An 18,180-nucleotide genomic window follows, 5' to 3' on the forward strand; every position below is an offset into this window, starting at 1 on the left:
TTACATTGTCGAACGCTTTCTCTAGGACGACGAATCCTACGAACGTGTCTTGATTTTCCATCAGTCTTGCTTCCCTTATTAACCGCAAAGTTAGGATTGCCTCTCTGCTGCTTTTCTTTTTGCTAAAACCAAACTGATCGTCATATAACAGATCCTCAATTTCTTTCCCATTCTTTTGTATATTATTCTTGTCAGCATTGGGTGCGTGAGCTCTTAAGCTGATCGTGAGATAATTCTTGCACTTGTCGGCTCTTCCTATCCTCAAAACTGTGTGGATGATATTCGGAAAGTCTTGTGGTATATGGCCAGTCTCATACACTCTACCCACCAATGTGAATAGTCGATTTGTTGCAGCTTCTCTCAATGATTTTAGAAACTGCAGTGGAATTTTATGTATCCTTTCTGTCTTATCTGACCTGAAGGGGGGTTTGTTAAAAATTCGAGATGTGCCCTGAATGTGAGAGCACGGTGGCCGGAAAACGCATTTGCGGTGCAAACACCGCCAAGCAAAGCTCTCGTGCTACGCTCTGTCAGAATGTCAACATATTTGCCTGTTTACTTGTCTGCACTGCAGGCCGCTCATTTCTGCTTCAACATTCGTTGCGTGCAGACATCTACACCAATGAGGAAAAGGTGGATATGCTACTTTTATATGGTGAATGTAAAAGAAATGCCGTAAAAACAGTACAGCGGTACAGGCCTATCTATCCGTATCGCCAACGTCCGATGCGCCAGGCAACTGTACGAATTATTAAGACGCTCGTGACATGCTGCTTGAACGTCAGCAAGAGGACAAAAAAGAAGACTGCAACCGACAGAGAACATGAAGAATCTGTTCTGGCTACGTCGCTAATGCATACGAGACATATTTCCAAGGAATGTGGAATCAGCCATACAAGTGTCTATCGCATCCTGCATCAACAGAATTTCCATCCCTACTATCGGTCACTACATCAAGCACTCGACGACCGTGATTCCGAACATCAAACAGCATTTTGTCGGTTTTCCCTTCAGCAAATGAAAGACGACCCTACGTTTTTCCAACGAGTGCTCCTTACCGATGAAGCAACGTTTACTAACCATGCTAATGAAAATTTGCATAACATGCACTACTGGGCAGCCAAAAATCCACGCTTGTTTTGTCAGGTGCAACATCAACCGCCGTGGAGTGTAAACGTATGGTGCGGCATTATAGGAAATTGCACTTTAGGATCTTACTTCATCTCAGGCGTTCTAAATGGACATTCGTACACTCTCTTTCTTTCGGACATTTTGCCGGTACCTATAGAAGAGGTACCACTTGCTATTCGGCAGTATATGTGGCGGTTGTCTAGCTCACTCGTCCCGTGCTACAACGCAAATACTGAATGAGAACTTTCCTGGACATTGAATAGGACAAAATTCTGTTTCAAATGGCTTGCGAGGTGCCCCGATTTGACTACTCTTGATTTCTTTCTTTGGGGAGCACTCGAAGATGCAGTCTATGATGAAGCCCCAATTACGCCAGACGATACGTGTCGTCGAATCGCCAGTGCTCTTCCATATCATCCACTGTAATTACATCTGTTTTCATACTTTCAAACGGCGATTGCAAATGTGCCTTTCAGTCAATGATTAACAGTTTGAAAACATGCTTAAATATATTTTTTGGAAGCAATGTTTGTAATCAATTATTCAAAATGAGAGTCGCAATCGCATTATTTATTTTTCCGCCAACCGGTTTCAACCTGCGATGGGGTCATCTTCAGGGCAATTTACACTATTAACTATAGTTCCCAACCGTGCACAGGCAGGGTGACGGCTCCAGTGAGCGACCAAATGGTGTAAAGTGCACTGAAGATGACTCCATAGTGGGTTGAAATTAGTTGGCGGCAAAATAAATAATGCGATTGTGACTCTCATTTTGAGTAACTGATTATAAGAAAATTAATCGCTGTTCTATCTCCATACAACTATGTTGCCTAAAAATTTAAGCAATGTTTGTGTTATGTGATTTTGATGGTTATCATATCAGTGTTAGTAAATTATTTATTGCATTTACGTGTGTACGAAATTGTATTGCAATGTCAAGTAAGTCGACAGGGTGTATTGCACGTAGCTAGTAACATCGTCGCTACGCGTTTACGTTCAGCATAAAACGTCCTGTTAAGAATAATGTTTACTTTGCGGTACATTTTTAATTAAATGTTTAGTTCAACGAATGTATCCCATATGACAAATTTAAAACAGTGTATGTAGAGAGAGAAAGTTGTACGACAGCATGTATTTTACCTCTAACAAGCACACATCCACTTAGAAGAAAAGGTGGGTCATATCTTCTTTCTACATTTAGATATTTAATACAGTAATTGCTTTTTGCATTAGACCTCTTTATACCTGAAGAATTAACGGCTGATTTCTCTGCTTCAGCTCACGTAAACCTGGTATGATACACAAATGTGAAATAGTTTTCCTAAGCCCTGTGTGATACTCTATACTTTAGCCTATGTCGTATTTTCATATACAACATTTGTAGGTGAACCTGAGTCTAGGTCAATGGGAAATGAAGCTTTATTCTCGTAGCGCAGGCCTACCTTACGTTATACTGTACAACGACGCAGCCTGGTCCGAGACGCCTACTTAGCAGTATTTACACAGCAGATGCATTTTGGGGCCACCGTGCTCTCACATTCTAGGACATTTATCGAATTTTTTGACGACAGGTTTCAACGTCGACATTAACAAACGCTGTATCGCTGTAACTCTCTTCTCAAGAGCTATCGTACGTAGTTATAAAACGTATACGGTTCCATTTAAAAAAACATACTTGCTTCAATATCTCGGTTGATACCAGCGCTAAAAAGATTAACCAAACAAAAACATATGTGCCCCACGACCCTCTAGCATTTGCTGAAAACCGCGTGTAGCCGTTCACCAAATAAAAGGGGTGTTACATCTTATGTGACTCATATGTGTATGATTTCAGAGTTAAAATTCGGTAGCGAGATGTACCTTTTAATGTTCCAGAACGATGGCACGGTTCGAGAAGTGTTTAATCCACATGCCGAGAACTCGAGAGGAATGGGGAACTAATTTCGTGATGCCCATTTCCTTTCAGTATCATCCATTTGGTTTCACCTATGTGAGAGATAATGCTCTGTGGCGATGGGGTTGTGTATCATTAGATTCAAGCGAAAAGGTCCGTTACATTTTTTGAAGAAAATGCACTGTCCAGTCACATTAACGTGACCACCGATTATGTTCTACGTCAACTTGCAATAACCACTTGTAAATGTCGGGTGGTAGCACTAGTGATGGAGAGTACAAGACGCGATTCTGTGGGGACGCCCCACACGGATAAAAGTGCGGTCGTTATCGTAATGCGGGATCGGACCGATTTATCTGACGTCCAGAAGAGCATGATCTCTGGAAAATTTTTTCCATTTCATTCCTGGCTTGGTACAGCAACCCGTATGTGTGCTACAAAGAAACAAGCAGTCTTGGTTAAAGTGTTAAAATTTTTTATTACTTCCCAATGATGCGCTTCACCCTTATTTAGGCAACTTCGGATTAGCTGATATTTGGTAGCAATGGTTACGTGAGATACCACGCATAAAAATATCACTGCAGGTAAATTTCCCTTGTCAAAGCTTAACATTGCACGTGACCTTATTATGGCATGGGGAGCAGTCTAGTGCAAATCAAAGGGCAACAGGCCTACAGGAAATCTTTACATCAACAACATGCCAGAAGTATAGCGCATGTTGCGGCTACTCATCGCTATGAAATACGAGGCGTGTTTTTTAAGTAAGTACCATTCTGAAATTAAAAAAAGATGTGCTAAGATATATCAATAATTTTATTTTTACATGAAAGCCCGTAACTTAATCTATTTTTCTACATAATTTCTGTCAATATTGGAGGCACTTGTCATAACGTTGTACCAGTTTTTGAATACCCTCCTCATAGAAGTCTTCCACCTGACTTGTTAACCACTGCATCACCACTGTTTTGACTTCGTCACCGTCTTGAAGACGCTGACCGCTCAGGTGTTCCTTCAATAGCACGAACAGATGGTAGTCACTGGGCGAAAGATCGGGGCTGTATGGAGGATGATCTAGAGTTTCCCATCGAAAAGATTTGATGAGATCTTTGGTCTGATTCGCCACATGCAGACGGACATTGTCTTGCAGGAAAACGATGCCCTTGCTCAACTTGCCACGTCTTTTGTTCTGAACTGAACGGCGCAGATTGTGCAATGTCTTACAGTAAGCTGCTGCATTGATTGTCTCATTATGAGGCAGAAATTCCACAAGCAATACTCCTATTCTGTCCCAAAAAATTGAGCACATGATTTTCCAGGCCGAAATTGTTTGCTTAAACTTCAATTTTCTGGGTGAATCTGAATGCCGTCATTCCATAGACTGTTGCTTTGATTCTGGTGTGACGTAGGCCACCCATGTTTCATCGCCGCAGCAATTTGGCTTAAGAAATCATCACTGTCGTTGTGGTACCGCTCAAGGAAAGTCAATGCGCTTCTAAACTTTTGGTTTTGTGCACATCCGCCAACATTTTCGGTACCCAATGTGCGCACAATTTTCGGTATTCCAAGTGCTCGGTCACAATGCCATACAAAACACTACGAGAATCATTAGGAAAGTCATCCCGCAAGGAGGAAATCGTAAAGTGTCCGTTTTCTCTCACCTTATTGTCCACTTCCTGCTCCGAACTTTCATTAACGACCGAAGGACGCCCACTCCGTTGGTCATCATGCACATTTGTGCGGCCATCTTTAAATGCTCTCACCCACTTTCTTACCATTACATCACTCATAATGTATTCTCCGTAGACTGCACAGATCTTACGATGAATATCGATGGCTTTTAGGCCTTTATCATTAAGAAATCTTACAATAGTCTGTACTTCACAGTCGGCGGGACTCACGATTATCGGAGGGATCTTAAACACTCAGTACACAACGTAAACAAGGAAGAATCAGACTGTAATGGCGTCAGTGCGTAGACAACAGATGTAGGTACCCAGTGTGCATGCGCAGAACGCCGACCGCAGCGCTGCGGCCGCGGTGTGGCAAAACGGTACTTACTTAAAAAACACGCCTCGCATCAGGCAATCCGAAGTGCCTAAATAAAGGCAAAACCCGTCACTGGGAAGCAATAAAAAAAGTTTTTAACACTGCAACCAAGGCTGCTTGTTTCTTCAAATCTTCATGACCATTGGCTTCAGCGTCAAGGCTGGTAGCATTTTCGAAACGGCTAAGTTAGGCAACTGTTCGCATGCCGCCGTGATTGAAGTGTGCCGTGCGCGGCAAAATGGCGCTATTCAAAACCGGTACCAAGGCACCATGGCCCATAGATGACAGGGTTGAACGATGGCTGCGGGGATGTGTACGTGCAAATAGATGTGCAACCGTTGAGCGAATAACCGGCCAAATGAACCGAGCGTGCCTCCTCAACGACTTTTCAGCTAACGTAGCTGCGTATGGGCCTCGGCAGCAGGCGCCTGGTTCATGCACCCATGCTGACTGCTGTTCATCAGCGACGAAGGCTGGAATTCGCACACCAGTACCGCAACCGGACGTCCACTGTGGCGACAGCTGGTCTTCTCAGGTGAATCACATTTTATGCTACTTCAGACAGATGACCGTTGGCGCGTACAGTGTCAAACGTCTGAAAGGAAACACCCTGCAACAATTGGCAGAAGAGACCACGCCGGAGGAGGGAGCGTTATGGTCTAAGGCATGCTTTCCTGGCTGTCCCTGGGTGATCTCGTCATTCTGGAAGGCACAGAGGTTCAACACAAGCGTGTATCTATCATTGGGAACCATGTCCACCCCGACATGCAATTTACACTACTGGCCATTAAAACTGCTACACCACGAACATGACGTGCTACAGACGCGAAATTTAACCGACAGGAAGAAGATGCTGTGATATGCAAATGGTTAGCTTTTCAGAGCATTCACACAAGGTTGGCGCCTCTGGCGACACCTACAACGTGCTGACATGAGGAAAGTTTCCAACGGATTTCTCATACACAAACAGCAGTTGACCGGCGTTGCCTGGTGAAACGTTGTTGTGATGCCTCGTGCATGGAGGAGAAATGCGTACCTGCACGTTTCCGACATTGATAAAGGTCGGATTATAGCCTATCGGGATTGCGGTTTATAGTATCGCGATATTGCTGCTCGGGTTGGTGGAGATCCAATGACTGTAAGCAGAATATGGAATCGATGGGTTCAGGGGGGTAATACGGAACGCCGTGCTGGATCCCAACGGCCTCGTATCACTAGCAGTTGAGATGACAGGCATCTTATCCGCATGGCTGTAACGGATCGTGCAGCCACGTCTCGATCCCTGAGTCAACAGATGGGGACGTTTGCAAGACAACAACCATCTGAACGAACAGTTCGACGACGTTTCCAGCAGCAGGGACTATCAGCTCGTAGACCATGGTTGCGGTTACCCTTGATGCTGCATCACAGCAGGAGCGCCTGCGATGGTGTACTCAACGACAAACCTGGGTGCACGAATGGCAAAACGCCATTTTTTTCGGATGAATCCAGGTTCTGTTTACAGCATCATGATGGTCGCATCCGTGTTTGGTGACATCGCGGTGAACGCACATTGGAAGCGTGTATTCGTCATCGCCATACTGGCGTATCACCCGGCGTGATGGTATGGGGTGCCATTGGTTACACGTCTCGGTCGCCTCTTGTTCGCATTGACGGCACTTTGAACAGTGGACGTTACATTTCAGATGTGTTACGACCCGTGGTTCTACCCTGTATTCGATCCCTGCGAAACCCTACATTTCAGCAGGATAATGCACGACCGCATGTTGCAGGTCCTGTACGGGCCTTTCTGGATACAGGAAATGTTCGACTGCTGCCCTGGCCAGCACATTCTCCAGATCTCTCACCAATTGAAAACGTCTGGTCAATAGTGGCCGAGCAACTGGCTCGTCACAATATGCCATTCACTACTCTTGATGAACTGTGGTGTCGTGTTGAAGCTGCATGGGCATCTGTACCTGTACACGCCGTTCAAGCTCTGTTTGACTCAATGCCCAGGCGTATCAAGGCCGTTATTACGGCCAGAGGTGGTTGTTCTGGGAACTGATTTCTCATAATACACTCCTGGAAATTGAAAAAAGAACACATTGACACCGGTGTGTCAGACCCACCATACTTGCTCCGGACACTGCGAGAGGGCTGTACAAGCAATGATCACACGCACGGCACAGCGGACACACCAGGAACCGCGGTGTTGGCCGTCGAATGGCGCTAGCTGCGCAGCATTTATGAACCGCCGCCGTGTGTCAGCCAGTTTGCCGTGGCATACGGAGCTCCATCGCAGTCTTTAACACTGGTAGCATGCCGCGACAGCGTGGACGTGAACCGTATGTGCAGTTGACGGACTTTGAGCGAGGGCGTATAGTGGGCATGCGGGAGGCCGGGTGGACGTACCGCCGAATTGCTCAACACGTGGGGCGTGACGTCTCCACAGTACATCGATGTTGTCGCCAGTGGTCGGCGGAAGGTGCACGTGCCCGTCGACCTGGGACCGGACCGCAGCGACGCACGGATGCACGCCAAGACCGTAGGATCCTACGCAGTGCCGTAGGGGACCGCACCGCCACTTCCCAGCAAATTAGGGACACTGTTGCTCCTGGGGTATCGGCGAGGACCATTCGCAACCGTCTCCATGAAGCTGGGCTACGGTCCCGCACACCGTTAGGCCGTCTTCCGCTCACGCCCCAACATCGTGCAGCCCGCCTCCAGTGGTGTCGCGACAGGCGTGAATGGAGGGACGAATGGAGACGTGTCGTCTTCGGCGATGAGAGTCGCTTCTGCCTTGGTGCCAATGATGGTCGTATGCGTGTTTGGCGCCGTGCAGGTGAGCGCTACAATCAGGACTGCATACGACCGAGGCACATAGGGCCAACACCCGGCATCATGGTGTGGGGAGCGATCTCCTACACTGGCCGTACACCACTGGTGATCGTCGAGGGGACACTGAATAGTGCACGGTACATCCAAACCGTCATCGAACCCATCGTTCTACCATTCCTAGACCGGCAAGGGAACTTGCTGTTCCAACAGGACAATGCACGTCCGCATGTATCCCGTACCACCCAAGGTGCTCTAGAAGGTGTAAGTCAACTACCCTGGCCAGCAAGATCTCCGGATCTGTCCCCCATTGAGCATGTTTGGGACTGGATGAAGCGTCGTCTCACGCGGTCTGCACGTCCAGCACGAACGCTGGTCCAACTGAGGCGCCAGGTGGAAATGGCATGGCAAGCCGATCCACAGGACTACATCCAGCATCTCTACGATCGTCTCCATGGGAGAATAGCAGCCTGCATTGCTGCGAAAGGTGGATATACACTGTACTAGTGCCGACATTGTGCATGCTCTGTTGCCTGTGTCTATGTGCCTGTGGTTCTGTCAGTGTGATCATGTGATGTATCTGACCCCAGGAATGTGTCAATAAAGTTTCCCCTTCCTGGGACAATGAATTCACGGTGTTCTTATTTCAATTTCCAGGAGTGTATATGCACCCAAATTGCGTGAAAATGTAATCGCATGTCAGTTCCTGTATAATATATTTGTCCAATGAATACCCGCTTATCATCTGCATTTCTTTTTGGCGTAGCAATTTTAATGGCCAGTAATGTATTTTTCCTCGGCACGATGGCATCTACCAGCAGGATAATACAAAGTGTTACACAGCTCGCACTTTATGCGCGTGTATCGAAGAGCACCAGAGTGAGTTTTTCGCACATCCCTAACAAGCAAACTCCCCGTATTTAAACCCAGTCGAGAATCTGTGGGACCACCTCTCTCGGAGCGTTCACGTCTCAACCGTGAAACCTAGAGCAGCGGCACTGGAGTCTGCTTGGCTCCAAATTCCTGTTGGTATCTTCCAGAACCTCGCTGACTCTGTTCCTGCACATCTCGCAGCGGTCCGCGTTGGAAAAGGTGGTTTCCAGGCTTTTGTCGGGTGGTCACATTATTGCGACTGGACAGTATAACAACCAATGAGTACAGAGGGGAGTTAACAGTGTTCTGTCCCGGTAGCAAAGTTGAATAAAGAACAGAATCCGTTCACGCACGAGCTCACAATCCTGCAATAGCTCACTCTCGTGAAACTTAACAGGAAAAATAACGCTCGCGTGACCAACGTATACACGTCAGGGCGTTTGTCTGACTGATTTGAAGAGAGTGTTACCTTCTCAATGTCAACTGCATCACGTTTCAAATATTTATTCTCGTTCTCAAGAGCTGTTGGATCTACATCTGCATGTTGTATCATTTGACATTTTAGAGCTCGCTTAGGCGATATTCGGGTATAAAGTGGACGATAAGAGCTGCACTGCATGCGCAGTATATAAGACGACGGTTGAAGTCGCCGTATCACTGTCAAGATTTAGGTTATCCATATTTCTCTACATCGATTAAGGCAAATACTAGAATGGTTTCTTTGAAAAGGACAAGTCCGACTTTCTTCCTTCTCCTTCCCCAGTCCGATTGTGTGCCACGTCTCTATGTATTTGTCGTTAACGGGGCGTTCACTTCTATCTTCCTTCCTTTCCTACCGATAAAGACAAAACAATTGTGTTACGAATAAACGTCACATGTTTTTCAATTGTGCACTATTTTTTTCTCAGTTCATATAAGTGCGTCTCTATCTGCTGTGGTGAAGATATAGTGCTGACATGGTGGCCAACGAGAATTTAATTTTCCAGGCGCTTTGCACAGCTATGCAGGATATGTTGGATTGGCGCCAAGGTTCCCTTCTCCCTCCTACTCGCTAAACTCAAATAAAACGTCAGATACTTAACATCGCTCTGCGCTAACTAGACTTAATCGTCTTGAGAGAGTAAACTGCCTTGAGCAGAAGGTATCCTCAAGTTTAAAAAAATATTTGAAAATCTATGGTTTAATTTTTGTGAAACGCTGTGAAAATAGTTTAATTTGCACTGATAAATAAAAATGCTTCACACAGGGGCTTCTGTTATGTATTTCATGATTTTTTAGAGAGGATTACTCCCTCATCTTCAAATGGACTGACTTCTTTCTTACTGATTTAGGGGTTTTTCTATGAACTGTTCATTGTTTGTTGTACAGTATCACATAAATCCTAAAAATACAGAAATTCCATAGGCTCGTCATCGTCTACGATTCAGTTATGTAACACGATTGAAGGGGATGTAAACAAAATCGAAACGCACTAGTGGCTGTATTTGTATTTAAATGTGTAACAATCATAGGCTCAACATAAATATGTAGTTTGGGTGTTATTAAAGTAAAAGCATTTTTCTTGTATCCATAAATTTTAATTTATGCATAGCAAAACAGTAAGAAAGAGGACAAAATAAGTAAGTTTTTAAATTGAAGCATAGCTTTTCTTTTATCTTTCATTGCACCTCTTGAAGGGAGAGAACTGGCTAATGAGTGAGTCTGTTCACTTTCAGCCGTAGGTTTGGTTTTTCTATTTTGGCTCAATTTATTTTTGGTTGGGGAGAAAGAACAATTGTAAATCCATTTATTTTCTTTATTTATGATTTAGATTTCATTTTGGTTGTGGTTTGTGGAATTTATTGTAATCCTGGCCACAGACTTACAGATGAGGAAAACCCCTCTAAAACCTCAGTTGGAATTATTTTATAGACTTCATTTGGTTGTTATTCTCATTTGGTTGTTATTCTTCTTTGTCGGCTTTCTTTTCAGAGATGGTTGATGCTGCCGGCTAGTCCTTTTAGCAAGTCTGTCTGATTGTATTCCACGTATTTTTTCTTTGTGGATAGGGCTATTGAATGTGGTGGGTAACTGTTCTGAAATCTTGGGAAACTGAAAATAATTATTTTATCCTGAAGATCGTAATATGTCATCTTCTTTATACTTTTGACAAAATTTGCAGCAAATTGTTTATTTCTTGTTGATTACATAAGTTCATGACATGCTTGACTCGACATATGTGTCACAATAACGTGTTCCTGCTCACATTACAGTCTTATATCATTTTATTATACATCTATGTAAGAGTACTTCGAGACTTTATCTTATACGTATCGATCCACAGATCATCTTGGAACGTAATTTCTTTTATGTGGTCTGTTATTACTATAGGTCACATATTTTTTTCTGTAGAGGAACAATAGTGAAATTTCGTAGTATTTTTTGACAGTTATAAAATTATAGATCGTTTCAGTGTCAATGTAACAGTACTATGAGGTTTTTTATTATGCTTACGTCTGAATGGAGTGTCGTGAATAAATCATCTTAGGACATAAGTTCTTCTATGTACTATGTTGTTAGTTTCTATAGAAATTTAGTGTTTTTTTGACAGCTGTAAAATGACAGATCGTTCCAATGATGGTTAATGTTTACAAGTAAATTACATCTGAGGTAGTCAGAGATTTTTTGCCAGGGAACACACAAGAGATTGACACACAAGAGTTTGCGAGAGCAACCAATTAAATTTTAACCTAAACTTAAAAAATAAAAATCATAGAGCGAACACAATCGAAAACGCTTTGAAAATTCTACATAGGTCAAACCATGAACAATTTTGAAGAAGTAGAAAGACATTCTAAATGAATAGACGGACCTCAGACATAAAAATGATCTGGAAAACTTTATTGGTATAATAGAAAAAGAAAAGGGATGAACACAACTCGATAAACAAAAAAAAAACAAAAACAAAAAAAAATATACCAGAAACAAAAGGCAACATTAAGATCGCAGATCTGCATATGCACAATATCTCTGGCAAAAATACTCTGACTGGTTAAGATATAATTTACTTGTAAACATAATGCACCGCTGGAACGCTTTGTCATTTTAAAACTGTCAAAAATATTGACTTGTTAACTTAAAGCATCATTGGGATCTGTTATTTTATAATTGTCAAAAAACATCACGAAATTTCTGTAGGAAGCGAATGCTTGACCTACGTTAACAAAATAGGACATAAAATAAATTATGTTCCAAGACGATTTATGGACGTCACTCTATCTAGACGTAAGTATAATGTTTGATAAAACCTCATAGTACTATTATATTGCTACTGGAACTATTTATTATTTTACAACTGTCAAAAAATGAGACGAAATTTCACTATTATTCTTCTGTAGAAAGTAAGTACGTGACCTATGTTAGCAGCACAGTACATAACAGAAGTTACGTTCCAAGATGTTTTATGGAAATCACTCCATCTAGATGCAAGCATAAGACAAAATCTCATAGAACTATTACACAGACTTAGAATAAATGATATATAAATGTAAAGTGAACAAGCGCACTTAATAATGCTACATATGCCGAATCGAGCTTGTCTTGAATTTATGTAATCAACAAGAAACAATTTGCAGCTAATTTGTCAAAAGTATACAGAACAATAGAAGATGTCATATCATGATTCAGTATTTCCGTTGTCAGTTTATTGGTACTTTTTTCAGTTCGTTTATACTAGTAAGTTCAATAAGTCGGTATTTTAAAGCTTTTATGTTGTCTGTTTGGTAAGTGGCGTTGTTTGGCGTATGTCTGCTAGATCTTGTAGCTATTCTCAGGATTCTTCCTTCTATGCTGAATTATCTGTTTTGTTTTGGTTAGCCAACCAGACGGACGCTGCGTATTCGAACACTGGTTAATGAAGGTCTTGTATGTATGAACTAACGTTTTTTATTAAGTGCTGTTCATCCGGTCATTAATACGTTTTAGAAGTCCGAAAGTCGTCTTGTTTTTACAATGATGTCTATGTGAGGCTTCCATGATAATATAGTAGCCACAGTCAGTCCGAGATAATTTGTTTTCGTTTTTGGTGTTATTTCTTGTCGCCACAAATTTAACTGCATGTCTTCTGGTTTTTGTTTTTTATTTCTTGTAATGTTTTTGTGCTGGAAGAAATTAAATTTTACGTTTTTAACATTAGATTTTATGAGCCACGGACTGAGCAGGTTTTCGTTTGCTTGTGTACTGCGTGTTCGTTTGTTGTTGGCCTTCTGTTGTCGTTACATGGCACCTATATACAACGTCACCTGTGTGCAACTCTACACCTTCGTGCCAGTGAGTTGGGTGAAGTACATCCACAGTGTATACAGTAAAGGCGATAAAATAGATCCCTGTGGTACTCCAATTACGGAGATGAGAATCGAAAATGTTGCCGGCTGCTGTGACCGAGCGGTTCTAGGCGCTTCCGTCTGGAACCGCGCTGCTGCTACGGTCGCAGGTTCTAATCCTGCCTCGGGCAGGTTAGTTAGGTTTAAGTAGTTCTAAGTCTAGGGGACTGATGACCTAAGATGTTAAGTCCCTTAGTGCTTAGAGCCATTAGAACCATTTAAAACTGTTTGTCACGTACTGTGATGATTGTGGGTCTGTCATCTAGGGTTGGGAAAAACAGTAAGATTGTGTCTGAGTTACGTGTTAACTAGCGGTTCATAGTCACGTCGTAATACCGTAGTCATAATCAAACGATTAGGCAATTCATTGATACAAGTGAGTGTTTCGGAATATCAATCATGACATATATCTGTAATAGCTTCGACTTTTATCTGACGTTGCCCGCATTTTTACAATCAGACGCGGGAAATAAAAGGAATGACTTTCGGCGCGTCAGCTCATTCTCATAACTTGTGATTCGTATAAACGGACAGAGTCAGATAATTTTCCATGCCAGACACTGATAGAAGTTGGGATGCAGCCAGCATGCTATAAGAAAAGCAGATAATGCCTAAATATAGCGGAGACTGGAAGTTATCAGCAAGCTGGCTTACGTAAGTGCTGCCATCTGTTTGTGTAGCCAACAACCACGTCCAGACGCAAATAAACACGAGCGACACCTTCGCGGTCTACAGGAACAACGTACTGTACTTCCGGACGAGCTTTTGCTCATGGTACGTCACACGGTATGAACTGCAAGTGAAACGTTTTTATTGCTTTCAGAGGTTAGATGCGGGGAGAGAAGGTAGAAGGCCGCTCTTCTCTAGAATGAATAGCTGCAAGAGGAAGTAGTAAGCTGCATCTTCTCCGAATAGTGCTGCCAACAACAGATAGGACCTGTTTTGTTTCTCGTGCTAAGCAACAACAGAGATGTTGAAAGTCAAAATGTTTCCTGTAACGAGAAATCCTTACCGTGTCTCCCATCATGTAGCCATGGATACTAACCACACCGCAAACCTTCACATCATTCGTTCTGCAAAAAGCACTCGAAACGCGGTAGAATAAATGAGGAACGACAAGAAACAACGGCGCTGTTATTACTGTCATACTGCAGTTGTCTTACTATCTCAAGACACGGGAGCAGAAAAGTAACGGGTAGTGCGGGGATAGCATTTAGATCGTATGGAGATGTTGCTTGACAAAAGGTAGTTGAGATCTTTGTTTCTTGGCAAATGAGTATCTTTGCTTGGTGGATTGTCTACATCTACATCTACATCTACATCCATACTCCGCGAGCCACCTGGCGGTGTGTGGCGTAGGGTACTTTGAGTACCTCTATCGGTTCTCCCTTATATTCCAGTCTCGTATTGTTCGTGGAAAGAAAGATTGTCGGTATGCCTCTGTGTGGGCTCTAATCTGATTTTATCCTCATGGTCTCTTCGCGAGATATACGTAGGAGGGAGCAATATACTGCTTGACTCCTCGGTGAAGGTATGTTCTCGAAACTTCAACAAAAGCCCGTACCGAGCTACTGAGCGACTCTCCTGCAAAGTCTTCCACTGGAGTTTATCTATCATCTCCTTAACGCTTTCGCGATTAATAAATGATCCTGTAACGAAGCGCGCTGCTGTCCGTTGGATCTTGTCTATCTCCTCTATCAACCCTATCTGGTACGGATCCCACACTGGTGAGCAATATTCAAGCAGTGGGCGAACAAGCGTACTGTAACCTGCTTCCTTTGTTTTCGGATTGCATTTCCTTAGGACTCTTCCATTGAATCTCAGTCTGGCATCTGCTTTACCGACGATCAACTTTATATGATCATTCCATTTTAAATCACTCCTAATGCCTACTCCCAGATAATTTGTGGAATTAACTGCTTCCAGTTGCTGACCTGCTATATATATACACAATATAAACAAAATTATCGAATGCAAAGCTGCAGTTGATATGAGGAATGTTGTTGTATTGTGCCACAGCGGTTTATTCAGAGTATGCTTCCTGTTTGCACGGCAACACTTTCTGCATCTTCCTGAAAAGACATAAGCACCTACGTAAGACTAAATATGTCCATTGGGACATATATAATTATATATAACTGCATAGTTTATACCTTATAAAATTCAGGCACATTAGCATGTTTTTGGCCAACGGCCTTACCGTAGTGGTAACACCGGTTCCCGTCAGATCACCGAAGTTAAGCGCTTTCGGCTGGGCTAGCACTTGGATGGGTGACCATCCGGTCTGCCGAGCGCTGTTGGCAAGCGGGGTGCACTCAGCCATTGTGAGGCAAACTGAGGAGCTACTTGATTAAGAAGCAGCGGCTCCGGTCTCGGAAACTGACATGCGGCCGGGAGAGCGGTGTGCTGCTCCATATCCGCATCCAGTGACGCCTATGTCTGAGGATGACACGGCGGCCGGTCGATGCCATTCGGCCTTCGTGGCCTGTTCGGGAGGAGTTAAGTTTTCAGTTTAGTATATTTTTACTATCCACAAAACATACGAAACAATAAATACTGAAATGTTCTTGTGTAGTGCCGTAGTGGACGGATTGTGCTGATGAATAAATTACAGTAACTGAAAAAGTTAGCCATCTGAAGATGGACATGATAGCATGAAACCGGTAATGGCATTAAAATTAAGCTCTTTAAAAGCATTTGTGGCTGGCTGCGTTCTTCAGCAACAGTGTTCAATCAAAGTTACGATAGGAAATAATTTATCCACCAAACCAAGTTGAAATTAAAATCCAAGGGAGAACTATGTGCCAAATATTTCACGAAAATTTGCTAGGTTAGTAATATTTTAGCCACTTGAACAATGCAGGTGACATAGCTTCAGTAACGTGACGCTGAGACAATGAAGACACTGAACTCACTTTCAGATGGCTAGGGACTTTAGCGATATTTATGAAATAGGGACAGTAAAACGCGAAGAGCAGCTAGTACTCCAGCAGCAACTGAGCAGCACTGGTGCATTGTGTGGTAGCAGTTAGCGCGGGAAGTGGTTGTGTAGCTGGAGTATTGGTTATTCTTCGTGTTTTACTGTCCCTGTTAACACGTATCGCTGAAACGAATATCGCACTAGACTAGTTTGGGACTACTTTATCGAACGGGCACTTGAAACTGTGCGTTAAAAATAATTCTGTTTGTAATGGAAAAGAAACTGTCGCTTTCCGTCGATGCTAAGCGCCGCATGAGAGACGAAACACCAGAAAAAATGCACCAGAAGACTCTTAGGGGGCACAACCTATATATGCCATGAGAGAAATAGTACAACCTTTTCGCTTCAACGGACGTGCTGTCTGTATTCCGTGCTGAGCGCAGCTTCGTTGTTGTGCTGCTAGCCTAATACTGTTATGATTTTAAGGAAGCTATGTGGTGAAAAAATTTTATTTTTGCACGTCTTACAATCTGATACCTTCATTCAATAAAAGGCGAAATTTCTTTTCGTTATTCGTCACAGTTACCTGTGTTGCATCAATAAAGCAAACCAATGCACTGAATTTTAAAGAGTTCACAGAGATAAAAACGCGCTGCGTAAACTCCATGTATGGTTGATTTTAGCTCATACATTTGGGTATATAAAATGTAAATAAGATATCGAAAATTTATTTAAAATTGAGAACAAAAAGATATCTCATTTCGTTCTAGAGTTCTTGATTTTTATGTCCGATAGACGGTCGTCGCAACGCACCCTTTCTTATCCATGCGAATCGGGAGTCATATTATCACACAAACCGTCATATTTCTAATGATAGCACACTTAGAGGCACGTATGATGTATGATAAAACTCGACACTTTTTTATTCGCTGAGATATGCAGGTAACTCGTTCGCAGCAGTCAGAGAGTCGGTGAAACGGGACGAGTTAACACGTCGACAGCGCTTAAGGAAAGATCAGGGGCCGTGTTTCAGCATGTCCCCAGCAGCTGCCGAACGGTGTTGTATGACGAGTTAACTATTTTAATGGCTGAAGGGATAATAGTAACAAACACTCTCAACTTTGACAGCATCATATTTTAAACAATATAAAATCGAAGTGTTCACTCTCCACTATCAATATTTCAACAAGGGTTACAACTGTGAACACAGGTCTCCTCCTTGCTAAGGCTGTTCAAGAGTGTAAACTAAACGAAGGGGACGTTGTTTGTTTCAGTTGTTTCCGCCAGCATTCAGCAAGTCAGTCATTCTGATTTATATATATATATATATATATATATATATATATATATATATATATATATATATAATTTTTTTTTTGAGAGCCGCCCATTACTACCTTTCCTTAATCAACATCCTGTGGTTTGCCAGTTCTCCCCGTGCACTCAAGAAGCGTATCGGATTAGTTATTGACAGTAGGTATGATTAGCCATGGGCACATTCACTTGACTGGAATGCTACCAGTCAGCTTCAAGCCCATCCACGTGAGCCGGCCACGATGCAGGCAGCTGAAAAGTAACCCGTATAATTTTTAGCTTGTAATTTTTAGAATTTCTTGCCATATTCGAGACACTTAGCTTTCACACTACTTTATTTTCCGACAGTTAGTTGTGAATTACGAAATTTGTATAGAGTCCGAACATCCTGAATAGCTAGCAAGGGTGTTGCACTGCAGATTGTCTTGAGAAATAATAATTATTAAGAAATAAATTCGATGCTTTGTACCGTTTCCGAGTTAATTAGCATTGGAGATAGCAAGTCGGGCTGTTGCGCGCGTAAATTCAAGTGGCGCTCCACAGACAATGTCGCTAAACGTGTTCTTCGTTTGGTTTCCTAAAACCGAACAAGAGAGCGATACAAAAACTGGACGTGAACTGTAGTAAGAATCGAACCCGAATAAAAGTCTGAGCAGTATCGTGGGCTACCATCTAAACCATGAGAACAACTACCGCGCGACTGCTACGGTCGCAGATTCGAATCCTGCCTCGGGCATGGATGTGTGTGATGTCCTTAGGTTAGTTAGGTTTAAGTAGTTCTAAGTTCTAGGGGACTGATGACATCAGATGTTGAGTCCCATAGA

At 42.9% G+C, this 18,180-nt stretch overlaps 1 protein-coding gene and 1 pseudogene across 2 annotated transcripts in view; one reads left to right on the forward strand and one right to left on the reverse strand.

The window, feature by feature from the left end:
- LOC124614043 (uncharacterized protein ZK1073.1) overlaps nt 1–18,180 on the reverse strand; it is a 602,405-nt gene that overhangs the window by 447,280 nt on the left and 136,945 nt on the right. The window lies entirely within an intron of this gene.
- LOC124614388 lies at nt 15,309–15,425 on the forward strand (annotated as a pseudogene).

The sequence above is a fragment of the Schistocerca americana genome, chromosome 4 (assembly GCF_021461395.2).
Source record: "Schistocerca americana isolate TAMUIC-IGC-003095 chromosome 4, iqSchAmer2.1, whole genome shotgun sequence".
In the NCBI taxonomy this organism is placed as follows: Eukaryota; Metazoa; Arthropoda; class Insecta; order Orthoptera; family Acrididae; genus Schistocerca; species Schistocerca americana.